Source organism: Triticum urartu, chromosome 1 (assembly GCF_003073215.2).
Source record: "Triticum urartu cultivar G1812 chromosome 1, Tu2.1, whole genome shotgun sequence".
NCBI lineage: Eukaryota > Viridiplantae > Streptophyta > Magnoliopsida > Poales > Poaceae > Triticum > Triticum urartu.
The window spans coordinates 220,984,304-220,991,432 of record NC_053022.1 but is presented as its reverse complement, the minus strand read 5'-3'; the positions used below and the strand labels follow the sequence as shown (position 1 = coordinate 220,991,432).

The window sequence follows — 7,129 nt, the reverse complement described above, 5'->3', positions numbered from 1 at the left end:
TTATTGCGGGACAGGCCCAGTTGATCCACTTGCTTACTCAGAACCAGAACAACAACAATAACAACAACAATCCGCCGCCGCCACCACCTGTGGATGTGCTTACCAGGTTCTTGAAGTTGAATCCTCAGAGGTTCTCCAGTTCCCCTGAACCTATTGTGGTTGATGACTGGCTCCATGCAGTCAATAGGAACCTGGAGACGGTTGGATGCACTGATGCAGAGAGGGTGAGGTTTGCCTCACATTTGTTGGAGGGTCCTGCTGCAGCTTGGTGGGACAACTACTTGGTCACTTATCACATTGCTACTATCACATGGCCTCAGTTTCAGGATGCCTTCCGTGTTGCACATGTGTCTGCTGGTGCTATGAGTCTGAAAAAGAAGGAGTTTCGTAGTTTGCGCCAGGGAGGTCGCACTGTTAATGCTTATGTGGAGGAATTTAATAATCTTGCACGTTATGCTCCTAATGATGTTAACATTGATGCAGCTAGGCAGGAGAAATTCTTGGAGGGCCTTAATGATGAGTTGAGCCTTCAGTTGACAGTGGCCACTTTTAGGAATTGTCAGGATTTGATTGATAAGGCTATTGTGCTAGAGGGAAAGCAACATGCCATAGAGAATCGCAAGAGGAAGTACAACAACAATAATAAGTATAATTCAGGACCACAACAGAAGCCACGCACTTCATATCATGGTAATGGAGGTAATGGGCATAATCACAATGGAGGTAATGGACATAATCATCATGGAGGGAATGGCCACAACCATAAAGGCCACCATCATCACAATGGGCACAAGAGTAACAACGGCAATGGTAGAGGTAATGGTAATGGTAATGGAGGGAATAATAACCAGAGCCACCAGAGTATGCCTGTGCAGAGGGATATTAGCCAGGTTTAATGCTATAAGTGTAGGCAGATGGGCCACTACTCCAATGCTTGTCCAGGGATCAAGAACGGTAATGGGGATTCAGGAGTCAGCAAGCCAAACCCCTTCCAAAAGGGTCATGTCAACCATGTTAATGTTGAGAGGTCTATAATGAACCTGATGCAGTGATTGGTAAGTTCTTGATTAACTCAGTACCCGCGCTTGTTCTTTTTGATACTAGTGCATCACATTCATTTATTTCGAGGGTATTTGTTGATAAACATGGATTTCCAACCAAAACACTTAGTATGGCTATTAGAGTGAGTTCCCCAGGAGCTGAGATGATAGCAGGTGTTGGTTGCCATCAGTTGACTTTGTCTATTGGAAAGCATGATTTTCCTACGGATTTGATTATATTGAAGTCACAAGGTCTGGATATTATTTTGGGTATGGATTGGTTGCAGTTATATAAATGTCATATTCATTGTGCCAGTCTATCTATTACTCTCAGTGCACCAGGAGGGAAGAGGATCAAATATGTGTGTAAGTATAAGCGTAATCAGGTGCAGGTGAACTCTCTTAAGGGGGGTAGCCTGGAAGAGGTGCCAGTTGTGAGGGATTATCCAGATGTGTTTCCAGAGGAGTTGCCAGGTATGCCACCAGATAGAGACATTGAGTTTCTTATTGATTTAATACCAGGCACTGGACCTATTGCAAAGAGACCATATAGAATGCCTCCTCAAGAGTTGGAAGAATTGAAGAAGCAGATAAGAGAATTGCAGGCACAAGGATTTAGTCGCCCAAGTTCATCACCTTAGGGAGCTCCAGTTTTGTTTGTGGAGAAGAAGGATGGGACCTTGAGGATGTGTGTTGATTATCGTTCTCTGAATGAGGTAACCATTAAGAATAAGTATCCTTTCCTATGATAAATGATCTGTTTGACCAGTTGGAGGGAGCTACTGTGTTTTCTAAGATTGACCTTCGTTCTGGTTATCATCAATTGAAGATTCGTGAGCAAGATATTCCCAAGACTGCTTTTACCACGAGGTATGGGTTGTATGAATATATTGTTATGTCATTCGGATTGACTAACGCCCCTGCATACTTCATGAATATGATGAACAAGGTGTTTATGGAGTTCTTGGATAAATTTGTGGTTGTTTTCATTGATGATATATTGGTGTCCAAGAATAAGCAAGAGCATGAGGTGCATCTGCGTTTGGTAATGGAGAAACTGAGGGAACATCAGCTATATGCCAAGTTCAGCAAATGTGAGTTTTGGCTAGATGAGGTAGCATTCCTTGGACATGTTGTGTCAGGTAATGGAGTTGCAGTTGATCCATCTAAGGTTGCTGCAGTTACATAGTGGGAGACACCCACGACAGTTGGAGAGATTCACAGCTTTTTGGGCCTTGCAAGTTATTACAGGAGGTTTATTGAGAACTTTTCCAAGATTGCAAAGCCTATGACTGAATTATTGAAGAAGGAGAAGAAGTTTGTTTGGACTGATGAATGTGAAGCCAAATTTCAGGAATTGAAGCAGTGTTTGGTTACAGCAGGAGTTTTAACTCTGCCGGATATACATAAGGACTTCCAGGTATATTGTGATGCTTCTCGTCAAGAACTTGGCAGTGTTTTGATGCAGGAAGGTAAAGTTATGTCATATGCTTCATGTTAGCTTAAGAATCATGAGCATAATTATCCTACACATGATTTGGAGTTAGCCTCAGTTGTGCATGCATTGAAAACTTGGAGGCCATATCTTCTTGGTAATCATTGTGATATATTTACTGATCATAAGAGCTTGAAGTATATTTTTACTCAAAAGGATTTGAACCTCAGGCAGAGGAGATGGTTGGATCTTATTAAGGATTATGATTTGAATGTGCAGTATCATCCTGGCAAGGCTAATGTTGTTGCTGATGCATTGAGTCGTAGGAGCCATGCTAATGCAATTAATATTGATAATATGCCACCCGAGTTATGTGAACAGTTCAGGAATCTCAGGTTGGAGATGGTTCCTAAGGGATATTTAGCAACACTTCAGGTAAATCCTACTTTGCTTGATAGGATCAGAGAAGCTCAAAAGAATGATAAGGAGATTGCTGAGATAAAAGAGAATATGGTTAAAGGTAAGGCAGAAGGTTTCCATGAGGATGAACATGGATCCATATGGTTTAAGAAGCGTATTTGTGTACCTCAAGATGCAGATATCAGGAAGATGATTCTTCAGGAGGCGCATGATTCACCTTATTCTATTCACCCAGGTAATACTAAGATGTATTTGGATTTGAGGGAAAGATTTTGGTGGCCTAGCCTGAAGAGCAAAATTGCTGGTTATATTGTAACATGTGATGTGTGCCAGCGAGTTAAAGCAGAACATCAGAGGCCAACAGGTTTGTTACAACCATTGCCTATACCTGAATGAAAGTGGGATGATATTGGTATGGATTTCGTTATAGGTCTACCCAGGACTCGGTCAGGATATGATTCTATTTGGGTAGTTGTTGATCGTTTGAGTAAAGTCGCTCACTTCATCCCGGTAAAGACTACTTATACCAGTGCTCAGCTAGCAAAAATTTATATGTCTAAAATTGTTTGTCTGCATGGAGTTCCAAGGAAGGTAGTGTATGATAGAGGTACTCAGTTCAAATCCAAATTTTGGCGTCAGTTGCATGAATCCTTGGGCACCAGGCTAGAGTTCAGTACAGCTTTCCATACACAGAAAAATGGGCAGACAGAGAGGGTAAATCAGATTTTGGAGGATATGTTGAGAGCTTGTGCTTTGGACTATGGGTCCAGTTGGGATGATAATTTACCTTATGCAGAGTTCTCATATAATAGCAGTTACCAGGCTAGTCTGAAGATGGCACCATTTGAGGTATTGTATGGTAGGAAGTGCAGGACACCATTGATGTGGGATGAGGTTGGAGAGCATCAATTCTTTGGACTAGACTTGATCAGAGATGCTGAGGAGAAGGTCAAGTTGATCCGTGACAGGCTGAAGATAGCACAGTCCAGGCAGAAGAGTTATGCTGATGCAAAATGTAAGGAGGTGACATATGAGGTAGGAAACCGTGCATACCTTAGAGTTTCACCACTTTGTGGAATTAAGAGGTTTGGAATCAAGGGTAAGTTAGCACCACGTTTTGTGGGGCCTTACAAGATCTTGGAGCGTAGAGGAGAGGTAGCTTATCAGCTGGAGTTGCCAGAATCCTTGTCAGGAGTTCATAATGTGTTTCATGTATCTCAGTTGAAGAAGTGCCATGCAGAGATGATGGATGTTCCATTGAGGGACACAGTGCCACTTGAGGCAATTCAGTTGGAGAGTGATTTGACATATGAGGAGAGGTAGCTTATCAGCTGGAGTTGCCAGAATCCATGTCAGGAGTTCATAATGTGTTTCATGTATCTCAGTTGAAGAAGTGCCATGCAGAGATGATGGATGTTCCATTGAGGGACACAGTGCCACTTGAGGCAATTCAGTTGGAGAGTGATTTGACATATGAGGAGAAGCCTGTTAAGATTCTGAAGACAGCACAGAGAGTTACTCGCACCAAGACAATCAAGTTATGCAAGGTTCAGTGGGATCATCACACAGAGGAGGAAGCTACCTGGGAACGAGAGGAAGATCTCAAGCAGGATCACCCACACCTATTTGCTAGCGAGCCCGAATCTCGAGGGCGAGATTCATCTTAAGGGGGGTAGGTTTGTAACATCCCAATTTTCCTAAATTAGGATGTTAATAGATCATTCATATGCATATCGTATTTTCCATGCATTATTTGCTCTTCTGCAATATTCTTTTCATTATGCAACAAAAAGGCAATTTATTTGGACTGGAGATAACGTGACTTCTCCCATATTGTAAAAATGTTCATAATGTGCAGAATATTATTTCCAGTTCATCTGATATGTTCTGGTAATTTTTGCAATCTTCAAAGTATTTTATTTGTGGTTTTTATTGGTGTTTGAGTGACCTATTGCATCAAAAGGATTTTACAAAATTGCATTAGTATTGGAACTAGTGTTCCTGTAGTTTATAGCTATAGGGCTATTTTTTACTGTGTGTCTAGGTTTTTTTATTTATATTTTATATTGTGTATGTTATTTTATTTATTTTGTTTTACTGCTGTTGTTTCTGTTTAAAAAAAAGAGAAGCAGCGAAGCATAGCGCCGCAGCGCGGCCCAGCAGCGTGGCCCATCAACCGCGCGCATCCGAGGACCACCTAGCTCTCGCACAGCCCCGCACTCCTCACATCGCCTGCCGCCTCCAGCCTGAGCCGCTGACAGCGGGACCGCCCGTGCCCGACCCGCATCCGAACCGCGCCCGAAACCCGCATCGCCCGCACCGCACCCTGTTCGTCCTTCACCGAGCCGGACGCGCCGCCGCGCGCACGCACGCACCAGGGAGCTTGAGTCCGAGCTCAATCCATCGCGCCAAGCCACCCCGTGGACCCCTGGGAAACCGCACGCGAGCCAAGACCCCGGAAAACCCTACCGCAGCCTTTCTGATCCCTTCCGTCGTCCGTGCGTCTCTACAGGGCGATTCAGATCTCGCCGTGGAGCTCGAGCCACCGTCGTCTTCTCCGCTCGTTTCAGTCACCGTAAGAGCACGCCCAGCCGCTCCACTTGTTCCCCTCGGAACCCCACTCGAATCCGCACTCGTTTGACCAATCGGGGTGACCTGCAGATCGCCGAGCCGAAGCACCAGAGCACGCAGGAGTTCGCGCCGTCGCCGTTTAACCTCACCATCCCAACCACCGACGAATGCCGCATCCGTCCGTCCCCTCACCTTCGCCGGAGCACCACCGGAGAGCCGCCGCCGCCTACGCCCGACGCTGCCGCCGCCGTTTTCTCCATTTTGCTGGTGAGCATGCGCGCATGCAATCTTGCAGCCAATCATGCATTGACACTTGGCACCGCTACAGTAAACGCCACAATGTTTCCAGAACAGAGTTTTCTTTTTGTTCTTTTTCAGTTTTCAACTCTAACTTCAACTAGCTATATCTTTTAGTATATATGCCCAATTTAGAAAGGGGGATGTGCTGCAAGGCGATTAAGTTGGGTAACGCCAGGGTTTTCCCAGTCACGACGTTGTAAAACGACGGCCAGTGAATTGTAATACGACTCACTATAGGGCGAATTCATTTGAATTTGAATTAAACCTTCCGGAGGCCGTATCTTTCAAACCGTTTATCGGAATCGAGTGATTCTTTTTCCGTTGTGACCATAGTGCATTTTAGGTGTTGTTATGCTGCTGTTTTGAGTTTCAAAAATGGTTTTCTTGCTGTTGGTTTTGTTTTGGTTCTATTCGTGTTCCGGTGATTGATTTGTTGAATTGTGTGAAACGTGTAGATTGTCCGGAGTGTGACGCGAGCTATTGTCAGGAGTGTGACTTTCTGAACCAGAACCAAGGCAAGTTACACCTTGATCATCCTTTACCTATTGTTTTCTATGCATGTAGTTATATAACGCCTTGAATATATGCATGTATAGGATTATTATATTATTTTGCTATATTGTTGAGCTATCTCCCGTCATTGCAGATCGTGGTAGTTGTAGTTTTGCTATGCTTTGTAGACGGGGTTGGTTCATGTATTAATTGAGCTTATGTGAGGATTATATATATAATAATTTGAGTAGTAACTCAGGATTTAATTCACCTCGGGGCGGAAGTGGTATTGCTAGGGTGGTTTCAAGAACATCATGGTTTATACCCTCTGAATGTAAGTGGACGGCCACCCAGGCTCAAAAAGATCAGACAGACTTAGTGACTAGTAGCTTCCATGTGCGACCACTGGCTAAATGGGCTCTGGCTTAGTTGATCAGTTGTGGGACCCTTACCCGGATGTGCCGGCAGATGTAAATATAATAGTTGGGATGGGCCTCCTGTTGGGACTAGGGGACTGCTTCTGAAAGACTTCATCTCAATCTTCGGGTTGGGTCCAGTGGGTAAAGCGTACTAAACTCTACAGAGTATTAAAAAAACTAATCACGATTAGCCGTGCCCCCGGTTATGGGTAACTTTGAGCTACTATGCCATTACAGTTGTTGGATGATCTTGACAGATGTGACACTTAATAATATTTGTGGGCAACTTAATAAAAGGGTAGGTTGGAGTTGATTTTTTGCCAACTCAACCTTGTGTATTTAATTGCAGTAATAAAAGAACTAAATAAAAATTTGACTATTAGGTAGTTATGAGGACAAAATCAGCTTTCTGCAAAAATAAACCCTCAAGCCTTCCTTTTGATATTCTATGC

At 43.8% G+C, this 7,129-nt stretch overlaps 1 long non-coding RNA gene across 1 annotated transcript; it reads left to right on the top strand.

Moving 5' to 3' along the window:
- The first annotated feature begins 5,229 nt into the window (after nucleotides 1-5,229).
- LOC125525631 lies at nucleotides 5,230-6,282 on the top strand. Its single transcript, XR_007291390.1, has 3 exons — nucleotides 5,230-5,470; nucleotides 5,557-5,733; nucleotides 6,222-6,282. It is a non-coding gene; the product is annotated as an uncharacterized LOC125525631 (long non-coding RNA).
- The last annotated feature ends 847 nt before the right edge of the window (nucleotides 6,283-7,129 follow it).